This window comes from Plecotus auritus, assembly GCF_963455305.1.
Source record: "Plecotus auritus genome assembly, chromosome: 6".
Taxonomy (NCBI): Eukaryota; Metazoa; Chordata; class Mammalia; order Chiroptera; family Vespertilionidae; genus Plecotus; species Plecotus auritus.
In genome coordinates, this window is record NC_137773.1 from 145,126,275 (window position 1) to 145,138,700 (window position 12,426).

General features: G+C 51.4%; 1 protein-coding gene across 3 annotated transcripts in view; it reads right to left on the bottom strand.

Moving 5' to 3' along the window:
- Positions 1 to 11,378, bottom strand: part of PXYLP1 (2-phosphoxylose phosphatase 1) — a 70,578-nt gene extending 59,200 nt beyond the window's left edge. The window contains exon 1 of one of the 3 annotated variants that reach the window (XM_080672202.1): positions 11,222 to 11,378. The gene's annotated coding sequence lies outside the window, so the exon portion shown is untranslated. Of the gene's footprint in view, positions 1 to 4,310; positions 4,806 to 10,500; positions 10,607 to 11,221 lie in introns of those variants that run through there. The other 2 variants (XM_080672204.1, XM_080672203.1) reach the window with 2 other exon arrangements.
- Positions 11,379 to 12,426: the final 1,048 nt, after the last annotated feature.

A 12,426-nucleotide genomic window follows, 5' to 3' on the forward strand; every position in this document is an offset into this window, starting at 1 on the left:
GGCATTGGGGGTGGGGCCTGTGAGCGGGCAGTGCCAGGCTGGCCAAGACAGGTACCAGCGGGGGCCCTCGATCGCCCCACCAGTCACCCCACAGATCGGCCCTGATCGCCGGCCAGGCCTAGGGACCCTACCTGTGCATGAATTTCATGTATGTATGTATATGTATGTATATGTATATATATCTTACTATAAATCACAATATCAAAGTAATTTATTATTATGCATTCCCTACAGCCCTTTGTACCAAGGAGGCACCCAGCAAACACCAGAGGTCTGAAAGTTTTCTACCCAGAAACAAAGTGCCCTACAATTAGCACTGGCCCTACTTAGACTAGCCCGATGGTCCTCTCTCTGCACCCCCGCCTTGCCCCGACCATAGCACTGTCAATTCCACACTAATAAACAGTGCAGGCATTCAGAATGAAGGAGATCACCCTTGTGGCCATTCATCACAATAAATGCTGCTGCCGGCTCTTAGAAACCCTCTCAGCCCTCAAGTCCTCAGGGAGACGGAGTAAAACTGCGGGCCGTCCCTTCTCAGGCAGCTCAGGCAGTGCGGGCTATAGACCTCAACTCACTGACAGAGAACCCTCATGGGCTGCAGGGCAGCACCTAGGGGCCTCATGCGGGTGACCTGGCCCCTCCAACCAGCTGGCCCATGGCAAGGCAAGCCCTCACTTGGTGGATTTCAGCGTTAAAGGTTCGTTTCAATGCGCCCATGGAGTGGGTAATAGGCACAGGCAGCACATATTCTGAGCCGCGTGGTCAGAATTATTGGTATGAGTTGAAAGGAAAAAATAAATTGTAAGCCAACTTCAGAACCGTCCTTGGGGTTCCAAGAAAGCACTCCATCAAAAAACTTGCTGGCACATATGGTGATATGTAATGACAGTTTCAGCTTTCCCCACCAACTACATGCTGGTGTTCTGATGCCAGCCTCTATTTTTGCAGCCTGAGTAATGCCTGGGCAAAGGACCAGATGAGAATTGGAGACAGGGGGGCAGGGCAAGAGAGGTGATGGCACAAGAAATGGGGCCCAGATCCTCCTCAGCCTCCAACAGCCAACTCTTTGGAGCATTGTTTAGGACAGCAGCCAAGGGCTCCTCAGATCCTGGCTAACTTCCTCTGAAGCCTCGTCGCCCTTCTAGCCCCAGAGCCTGAGCTCCCCTTGGGCGGGTACCTCATCTGCCTTGTTCAGCACTGTCTTAAATGAGTGAATGACCACACCACAGCAGCCCGACTCCGGGACGCTGTTCCCTGAAACCCCACATTCCCCTTCTCGTAACTTAGAGTCCGTGTCTACTTCACTCTCTTGGCCCCGATGCCTTCTTGATCTGGTTAACTCCTGCTCATCCTTAAACTCAGCTCAAATGCCACCTCCCCCGGGAAGTCCTCCCTGACCCTGAGGTTGGGTGAGTTCCTCCAACAATGAGCAACCACAGCCCTCCCACAACCCTCATCAACACCACAGGCTCCAGTCAGCTTCTTTGCTTGCCTCCCCCAGGGCTGGGTGGACACAGAGCTGAGTAAACAGCAGGTGCTCAGTAGGTGTGTGTGGGAAGGAAGGGAGGAAAGAAGGGCACCAAGAACGAAGCTGTCAGAAACCTACAACAAACTGAATGAGAACAAATCATTCAAACCCAATAGATCAATGGATCATTCATTAATGTTACTGGGGAAAAACAGCAGGAAGCAGTTGGGAAAACATTTCTCAATGAATTCCAGTGGGAAGCAGAGGTCACTGTTTGCTGTGTCCTCACCTCTGAACCTCTGTACCCTGCCCCCAGATGTGGGCTGGGGCTAGGGCTGAATAGCAGGAGAAACTCTGGAAGGCTGGGTGAGTAGGGGCACTTGCAGGCTCACGAGCAAGGAGCTCTCACTGGCTTGGCGCTCTCAAAGGCTCCTCTGGCCTTGGGGGTGCCGGAGACTGTTGTTTTTTTCTGGGGTAACCTACAACTGCTGAGGGACATCGATTAGACCTCATTCCCACAAAGCTGTTAAGAACATGCCCTGGTTCAAGAAACGGGGATCACGAGGACCTTCCATTGTCCTGCTGACCCAGTTCCCCAAAGTGGGAACAGAAGCAGGGATTGAGGACAGATGATGTGGGAATAAAGCCTGTTTTTGGCTTGAGCCTACTTAGCACAGTATTTCCTTCTAAGACAGGCACCCACTTGCCCATCAATATTCATTTCTTCTTCCTGGCTAAGAGCATCCTGATTGGGGGTGGGGAGAACAGTGTAACAGAGACTGCCGGCTAATGATGAAACTCCTATCCTCTTCCTCCTACGCACAGTGCTGGGCCACCTTTCACAGCCTCTGTTGCAGGAGCTGTGACCATGTGACGGAGCACTGGTTAATGGAATAATTCACCACCTCCATGCCTGGTCCATAACTCGTCCCCTGCACCATCCTCCATGCGCCTTCCTCTTGTGCTGATTGATGCAAACGGGCATGGCAGCCTTAAGAGCCTGGGTCCCTAATTCACCTCTGGAAGGAACAGCCATGTTGAACATTATGTGAACAAAAAGTAAATGTCTATCATATGTGAGCCATTAAGCATTTTGGGGTTGCTTCTCATCAGTGAGCCTACCAAACCATCTGTGCAGCAATGTGCCTGGATAAATACTCACACTGCCCTTTTAATTAGGAATGGTCACGTGACAGTTCTGGCCATGAAACGCCAGGGGAAGTCTGCTGAGTGTTTTGAGGAAAATGTCTGCTTTCCTGATAAAAGGTACCACTGTGGCTGGAGCCTCCTTGCTGCTGCAGTCATTCTGCCATCCGGAAGGAAAGGCCAAGGCAGTAACAGAAGTCGCCAGCCCAGACAGACATCAGCTGCTGAAACCAGTGCCAGCAACCACCTACCTTCAGACTTCTTATCACATGAGAAAAATAAACCATTATTTGCTTAAGCCACTGAGGCAGGGCTTTCCGTTACTTGAAGCCAAGCACAATCCTAACTGCGTTGCAACCGCTCACTCATTCACCCAACCTTTATCAGGCCTATTTCATGCCAGTCATTGTGCTAAGGATTGAAGACTTAGAGATGAGCTGGGGTGGCCCCTGCCCTCCAGGAGCTCCCAGTCAAGCTGGGGGTGGGGGGTGGGGGAAGGACAATCCTAATGCGGTGGGAACTGGATACCGTGAGGACACACATCGTCCCCGGGAAGTGTGAGCATTGGGTGGTGGGCGGGCAGAGGCAAGGAGTTCCCAACTCCCTTTCTGGCAGAGCAAACAAACACTCCTCAGGCTAAAGAGCAAGTGAAAAGAATGTGCTATGCTCAGTCAAGCCAACTGCGCTTACTCACTGTACATCAAGCTGTTAAACACCATCAATTAATGCAGCTGTTTCAAAATAATCAGCAGTCATTAGAGCAAGGAGAAGAGGAGAAAATTAAAAAAAAATCACACACCATTAACTTAGAAATTATGTGAACCAAGGATGAGGCAGCCTTGATTAGATCTTGCCTGCTGACGTTAGCCATCGTCTAAAATATAATTTCTTTTTCAAAGAAGACACACTAATTTTTCACTTAGAAGTCAGAGCAAAAAAAAAAATCAAACACAAAAACACACACCACGAAACAACCAACTGTTCATGCCATGACCTTTGACCATAAATGTCCAAGCTTTGATCATTCAGGTCCGTGTTTCCATTAGGGACTTTGATGGAGACAAATTGGCGACAAAAGATGACCTGTTTGGGAAATCAAGAGGCAACCGAGACCAGAGAAGTCAGAGCGCCTGGGGAACTGTTTGGAAACTAGAGAAAAGGTTTTCCTCCTTTTAATTCAATTATGCTTTCACACAAATGAGTGTGTTTTTGTTAAATGAATGGCAATATTTGTCATTTTCTAAAAGATTTTTAAAAATTTGATGTTAGAGAAAGGAAGGGGAGAGAAACATCAGTGGTTGTCTCCCCACATGCTCTGCCCTCGAATCGAATCTGCAACCTGGGTATGTGCCCTGACTGGGAATCAAACCCACCACCTTTTTTTTTCCCATTTTTTTTTTTTTATTGATTAAGGTATTACATGTGTACATATCTTCCCATTGCCCCTTCCCATCCCACTCCCACCACCTTTTGATGCACCGACGATGCTCCAACCAATCGAGCTACATCGACCAGGGGCGATTTGCCATTTCTTTATTTTCCAAGTGTGGGAAAAGTATTAAACAAACAAACAAAAAAACAAAGACAAAGCCCCACTGACTTCAAAGTCCAGTAGATTAAACACGAATAAAAATAAGCAGGCTCCCCATTAAGAGACCTGATGATCAGGTTTCTGATCTGACTGCTCACTTACGCGTCTGAAGCACTCCAGGGCCGAGCAGAGCAGACGTGCGCTAACCACACTCACAAGGCAGAGCAGCGCTCCGGTTCCGAGGCAGCGATCACGGGAGGTCTCTAGTCCTCAGCCCATTGCCGAGGCCCTGCGCCAGCTCTGCCATGGCAGGGGCTAGCTGGGCAGGCTGCCATCGGGAGTGTCTTTGTAGGACACACGGAACAAGCGAGGGTGAGTTCTGAGGAGGAAGGATCTCCCGTTCCAGGACCAGTTTATGAAACCCACGCCTATCAACACAGTTTCCCAGAGACCTTCATGCCAAGGAGGTTCCGGCTATGGCAGACCCAAGAAATATGGTTGTCAGGCCTTCCGCCTCCGGCCCCCTACCTGCCCCCGGGAGCAGCTGTACCATTCCTCACTCAGGGAACTGGGTCTCCGGCGGTCTCGTGGGCTTCTGGGGCTGTTGAAGAGCCAAGTCCAAAACGTGGTCAGGCCAGCATGCTGTCGACCAGGACCAAGAACAGTGCTGGCAAACCAGGTAAGTAAATATTGAGTTTATGGTCTCATGTTACACTTCCCACTGACAACCTTAGGCCAAGAGGGATAGTTAAAACATTAACAACCAGCATGTGTCAGACACATACCAACCACATGAGTGCCTGTCTTAAACAGCTGGCAAGGCCACATCATATGAGTGTGTACCAGGTAAAGATCATCACACACCACCCCCATGTCAGCCCTCTACAGGCCACGGCCCAGGCTCTAATGGCCATGACAGGTGGCCAAGGGCCAGGTGAGTGGCTGGGAAATGTCTGCACTACCATTCATGTTCTTTGCTATGAACTTAAGTATAATGTCCGCTGTTCCATGAAGACAGAGACAGTGTGTCTTATCCATTGTCATACATTCATTATATCAGTACGGTTGGTCGCACCAAGGATGTATTTTTAAAGAATGAATGAATAAATGGTAATAACAGCTAATATATTTTTAAGCACATATCATGTGCAGGGCACTACTCTAAGTCCGGTCATGTACAATCTCATTTCAGCTTCACAACAATACCATGAGGTAGGTATTATTATCATCATCCCAATTTTATAAATGAGGAAACTGAGGCACGGAACGGTCAAGTAACTTGCCTAGTACAAGATTAGTAATGGATTCAAAGCCAGTGTGGCTTCAGAGTCTACACTCTCAACCACTGCAATGCGCTGAATGCACCACCAAACGCAGGTACTCTAGTATTAGGAAGTCATCAACGGAGAACATCTGACAGCCACAAACCCGGAGACATCCTCCCAGGAGGTTGCTGGTGGTGCCAAGCACACACTGTTTCTGTTTGTTTGACTTGTAATGAAAGCTGATACCTAAGCAGGAGACCACCTGTAATTTTCAAATAACTATTTTTAAAAAAATATGTTTTAATTAATTTCAGAGAGGAAGGGAGAGGGAGAGACAGGTAGAAACATCAATGATGAAAGAGAATCATTGATCAGCTGCCTTCTGCACGCCCCACACTGAGGATCGAGTCTGCAAACCAGGCATGTGCCGTGACCAGGAATCGAACCAGCAACCTCGTGGTGCATAGGTCAATGCTCAACCACTGAGCTACTCCCGCCGGCCGGGCTCAAATAACTATTAAGTATATTTGATTATCAAGCCACATTAGCAGGAATATCTAGGTTTACATAGTATTTGCTGCTCAAAATACATGAATTCCAGGGGAAGTCCTTTACACACCCTGTGGTCCTGTATTACCATCTCTAAGCAGGTCCCAGACTTGCGGGAAGGACTGAACCAGATCACAGAGATGGTTGCCTATTTACACGATAAGGTATTATAGAAGCAGGATGGATGATCATAATAATTAGTATATTTCAATATAATGGCAGATGGAAATTTCTATCCTCATCAATCTATACTTGTCAAAATTCTATACTTATCCACACTACTCTGAAAGTTCCTATTTATCTCTCCACGTTTTAGTAACCATGTTTAAAGCTTAACAATTTATTTCTACAAGATAGTTTCCCTTTATTATTATCTCTGAGCTTCTGTACATATCTACTGTAAGTTTAATAATTTTTCTCTACCTTAATGCAACTGCTTCATTCACTTAAGAAGCATAAAGAGCTGAACAGCTTGGCTCAGTGCTGACCTATGAACCAGGAGGTCACGGTTTGATTCCCTGTCAGGACACATGCCCAGGTTGTGGGCTTGATCCCCAGTAGGGGGCCTGCAGGAGGCAGTGAATCAATGATTCTCTCTCTTCATTGATGTTTCTCTCCCTTCCTTTCTGAAATCAATAAAAAGATGTTTATTAAAAAAAAAAAAAGCACAAAGAGTTAATAAGGCAGTAATTGTTTTAGTCTAACTTTAGATTCTCCTATATTAACAGATGACAAAATTAGCAAGCAAGAGCTTCATTTTTTTAAAATATAATTAAAAGGCTCAAAGCTCAAAATGATATTGCTGTAGCTCTGAAGGCCTCAAGTTTGGGGTTGGACCCAAGAATGAGGTAAGTCTAGGAAAGTCAGCTGTGGTTCTGTTGGTTGGAAAGACATGTCTCCATATAATTGAGGGGGAGGAAAAATCATATTCAAACTATTAATAAATTTGATATAAATGATACCTCTAACTACGTAAAGGAGTGTAGAAGAGGGGAGGGGATGGGGGTGTCAAAACTAGGTGCGATAATTTTCAATTCAGTCTGTTTTTTAAAGCTCTGGTTTCTAAGGAAGTCAGTTATACACGGAGGCAGAGAGTGGCAAGCAGATGACAAAGGGATGCCTAGTAGTATAAAAACATGAACGTATAAGTTGGGGAAGTGACTGTGCAAACAAACCAGAATTTTCAAGTTCCTACTGTTGCTACCACTGGGTGTTTGAGTTGCCCAAACTCTCCCCTACCCTGAGCACCAGCACAGAGATGGCTCTGCTGATGTTTTAAGTGCAGATGGAAAAGGCTGGGGGAGAGAGAGGAAGAGAAGCGGGAAGGACAGAGGGATGCACACATGACCCAGCCAAGAGGATACGGGTGCAGGACTACTTCACAAGGCTCCTCCAAGTTCTTTTCTCGGTGCCTTTGTTGGATATTTTTTCTGTTGCTCTTCAGAGAGAGTGGGAGGGAGGGAGGGAGGGGGATAGACACACACACACACACACACACACACACACACACACACACATTGACTGGTTGCCTCCCACTTGCTCCCTGACCAGGGGCAGGGAGCAAAACTGCAGGCCGAAGCTCTAACCACTGAGCAACCAGTGGGGCTCTCAGTGCCTTTTTAATCATTAACTTCCTCCATGCTCTGGAATAAAGCTGACTGGCCTATTCCCTTCCAAAAGCCAGTGGCTGCCCCATTGAAGGCCCTAGCATTCAGAGCTGGGGTGGAGGCTAGCAGGGCCGAGTCTGTGGCTCAATTAGGCTACCCTGGCCTACCTACCTTTTGGACTCAGAGCAGACCCTGCAATTTTATTCCTGCTTCCTCTTAGCTGCTTTGCAGTATCTCCAGGTCATAGTCCATCTACAAAGCTGCCCATGAGATTCAAGAAGGGGCCGTGGGAGATGACTTCTGTCAAAATGCCACAACCCTAGCAGAAGGCAGCTGGTGCCTCTTCTTCACCCACTAAGTGCAAGATGCACAAACCCTACTGGCTGCTTCTCTCCTTGCCAAACCCCTGGACTCTCCCTTCAGCATCTTAGGTGTAAGGTGGTTCCCCCAGACCAGTGGTCGGCATACTCATTAATCAACAGAGAGGTTTGCCGACCACTGTCCCAGACCAATGTTACACAAGCCATCACTTCCAAAGGGGCCACAGCCCTCATTCAGTGCTCTCCCACCTTGCTAAGCTCAACTCTCAGCTGGCCTTTCAAAGCCTTCTAGGAACCAGGATGGTGGGCCCAGCAAACTTTATTTCAGGTTTCTGCAGGGCCATTTTCCCCCTCAGTGACTTTGCTCCTAATGGTAACCCTTATACCAGAATGTGGACACAGTCCTAATCCACCAGCCAAGATCCTTGTTCCAGGTTTGAAGTCTTCCCCTCTGAGTGTGTAGGACCGTTTGCCTGCCCACCTCCAGATAGCAGAGTCAGTCTCAGTCCCTCCCTCCCTCCCTCCCTCTCTTTCTCACCCACAGCTGCAGGCATTAATTAAACCTCTTCTAGAAAACAGCTTTTCACCAGCTTCAGAAATCCTGGGTAAGAGCCAGACCTGGAGACAGAGACCGTCTGGGTAAGAAAGATAAGCCCACCACAGCATGAGCCTGTGGGCAGTGCAGGTTCCCACATTCAAGGGACGGTTCTGAATTCCAGCTCTTCCTGGACCTCTGAAAAAGGGGGCACCGGGGTCTCCGCCCCCTCAGCCTCAAGCTGTATTCTCCAGAGCTGACCCTGGACAGGGGCAGAAGCGCTGCACTTGGCTCCATCTGCCAGCGGTCACAGTCACCTATGACGGAAACACTATGAAAAACCACCTGCCTCCTCCCCCCAACGGAGCTGCAAACCCTACTGCTAGGCCTGTGCAAGAAGGGGCACTCCCGGCTCTGGTGGGGAGCAGTTATTTGGGGTGGGCAGTGCCCACTGGAGTGAAGGTGGTGCAATCAGAAGTAGCCCGCAGGCTCCACAAGCACACCACATCCCCAAGTGCTTCCTCCATCATGGGCAGGGATGAGGGATGCAGAAGGGGGCTGTGGCCACAGTTCACGGCCCTATTGGTTAAGCTGTGGAGGACTCACCTCTCAGCAAACAGCTTTAGCTCCCCAACGGGCCCAATTCTGTGATAAGGACAACTGATTTCCTTCCTGGAAATGATGGAGGCCCTATTCAGGTTAGAGAACCAGCTCGCAGAGCCTAACCCATAAATTGAGCACTCTGCCCAAATACACACAGAAATGAATTTGTCTCTTGTAAGACTAATATGTGTGTATGTGTGTGTGTGTGTGTGTGTGTGTGTGTTTGATTAATTTAAGGATAACATTTTTGAAAATAGTGCAGCACAATGGAAAAACATGGGTTATGGTCTCAGACTGGATTTAAGAGGGTGACCCATTTTTCTAGACAAACTGAGTACCAGCACTTAGAGGGTGCCAGGGGCTGGGTGCAGGGGCCACAGAGATAGTTTCACTCCGTCTCTGGCCAGTGGGGCATCCTAGAGTCAACACCTTATCACAGAGAGGAGTGGTGAGGGCTGAGGAGATGCCCACTGGAATTTGTGGACACTCAGAGGGAGTCTTCTGTGTCCCATCGTGATCTGGGGCTAATTACTCTATTAATTCACCATTCGGGGGTGAATGGATATTGAGCTAATTACTATTCAAGCCAATCAATAAAAATAAAAAATAGTTGCTGATTCTGCAGTTTCACAAATGCTTAGAGTGCGGTGATGCAGAGGCAGGTGGGCCAGCCTGTCCCTGGTGCCCAAAGGCAGCCTCCCACGCATCCGTGAGGGCGGGCTGGCCAGGAGCCAATCCCTAAAAGAGATGTACCCCCTACATGTCATTTCTCTGCAATAGGCAATTAATTCAATCCGAGACCTAATGAAAGCCAGAAGGGAGGGGAGAGATTCAGGCACTGGCTTCCAGGCTGCAACCATGCATCTGCACCTCTCTCCAGGGAGCACGAGGCTTGTCAAGCCATCTGTTTTAAACTCTTCCCACAGAAGTCCAGGCTGGGCACCAACACCTGAGGAGAAGGAGTTGTTGCCAAGCCCCGTCTGCGGTTACCTCACGTTTGTAAGGCTGGGTTGGGCACTATCAGCTCCACAGATTGGGGTTCATCCGAGGGCATTCTGCAAAAATGTCCCCACGACGAGAAGCACTCTGAGGCCCCCCTGGGCCATTCACCTCACACTTCCCCCTTCGCACCGATTTGATGCCACATCTCTCCTGGTTTTACTTTTGGAATGCTTACAAAGCATCCTTGCTTTCCTACGAAGACACTGGACACGCAGGCTGTATAACCTCGCTCCTTTGCTTAACGCCCAGCCGAAGCGGGAAAATATGGCTCCCAATCCGCTTCCATCGTTAATCCTCTAACCACCCACAGGTACAACTTGAAAGACCGCTGCAGCCACAAAGAGAGCAACCTGCTCTAAGCAGATGCAGTTTTGTGTGTGAGAGACAAAACCGGCTTCTTTAAAAGATTGCGACATATTCGAGTTCACCAGCAAAAGCAACGCCGTGGGGTCGGAACCACGCAGTCCTAACCTGAGCTTCCAGGCGCGTCAGCCCGCGCACCGAGTGACCTCTCCGCGGGGCCCCAGGACGCCCGCAGGCGCGGGGCGCAGGTAGCAGCCAAGAAGAGCCACCCCCAGAAAGGCCACGGAGAAGTTGCCGCCGCCTTCTCATCTGGAGGCGAGCGGGTTGGGCACTGCCCGGGAAGGGGTACCCGGGGAGCTCGAGTTCGGGCTGGAATCCGGCGGCAGGAGTGCGGGGGCCGAGCGGGAGATGGTTGGAGGGGCGGGGACTCGGGTGGAGGCTGGCAAGGGAAGAGGGGGCGCGGGACTGGACTGGGAGAAGCGGGAGGTGGTGGGGTGGCAAGGAGGTAGGGGGCGAGAGCTTGGGGAGAGGGCGGCGGAATCGCAGGCAGGGTTAGGGAGCGCTGGGGCTTGTAGAGGGGGCGGGGGCTGGGACGAGGGGCGCGCGGGGGAGGCTTGAGGAAGGGGATGGCTTAGGGAGAGGGAGCGAGTAAGGCTGGGGTTTGGGGAGGACGCAGATGGGCGGGGGGGGGGGGCAGCTTAGTTGCGGGTTCAGACCCGCCTGACTGGCTCTTCCACGGGAGACACGGGTCGTCCCGGCCTCGGCGCGTCCAGAGGAACCCCTCGGTCTCCCAACCCCGGACCCTGGGACGCCTGCCCGCCTCCAGCCTCCGCGCCGCTCCGCTTCAACCGCGACCAGCCAAGCCCGGCCCGGCCCGCGCCACGCTCACCGCCCATAGTCCCGGCCCCGACTCCGTAGCTCCGCGCCGATTCAGCGCTCACCGCCTGCTCGCCTGGCTCAAAGGGAGGCTAGGACCGCGCGCACAGACCGCGGGACAGCGCGACAGCCCACAGCGCCCCCTGCCGACCTCGCCGCGCACCGCGCTCGGCCCGCCCCGCGTCAGGCGTCCCCGAGCTCCGCCCCGAAGGCGGAGAGGCGGTCCCGCTGCCCGGCGGGCGAGTGGGGTGCCGAAGTGCTTGTGAGAGGACACTGACTCTTGGAAGCCAAACGGAGCCCCCAGAGACGGTCCAGTCTGCAGACCCCCGCGGTGGGCGAAAGCTACGGTCACGGGCGTCTGAGTGCACAGAGACCGCGGCCACTTGCGTGCAGGGCCGCCGCGCGCCACACACCGCCGGACTCGGGATCTGGGGCTGTGCGGACAGACGGGATGCACCGCCCGGCCCGGGCCTGGGGTCTTAGTGCGGTTGCCTTTGGGCCGTGCGCGTGGCCTGGCGCCGCCCTGGTCCCGGTGCTGGGCTTGGCGCGCATGTTTGGGGTCCGCCACGGCTGGGTAGCTGCTGCCGCGTGGACTCAAACTGTTACAAGTCTCGTCACCGTGTCCCCATTACCCCTTTCACCTACTCCACGCTTCTCTTCCGGCGCCAACCACATCCGGCCCGTGAGTCAACTGGAGACCTCCCTGCGGCTCTGTCTCCGGACAGTCTGCAGGCGCCGGGGGAGGTCGCGGCTGAGCAGCCGGTCTCCCCGCCCCCTCCCCGCTCCATGGCTTCCCCCCAGGGCTACTGAAGATCCACAGAGCATTTGGCCTATTTCTGTAACTAACTTGGGCATCCGAGAGTTGAATTTGATTTGATGCCATATTTGTGGGTCATTTCTTCCAAGTGTAGGTCTTCGGTGTCAGTGGGAAGTCCACAGTGACCCTATGTGCCTAGCACAGCTGGCCTTGAGCAAAATAGATACTCATCAGTATCACCACTTTTTCCCTTCCAGCCGCACTTTCTGGAGGAGCTAGTCATTGGCCTCCCAATTCCACTCCTGTATTGATGGCTCCCAAACCCACACACTACCCCTGCATATTTTACCCAGATTCCTACTTACTCTGGTTTTCTAAGAACGTCCCATCTCAAGTCAGCAAATTCTCTTTCCCAACACCCAACTTCATCTACCCTGTGGTATCGCCATTCCCCCTGCCAC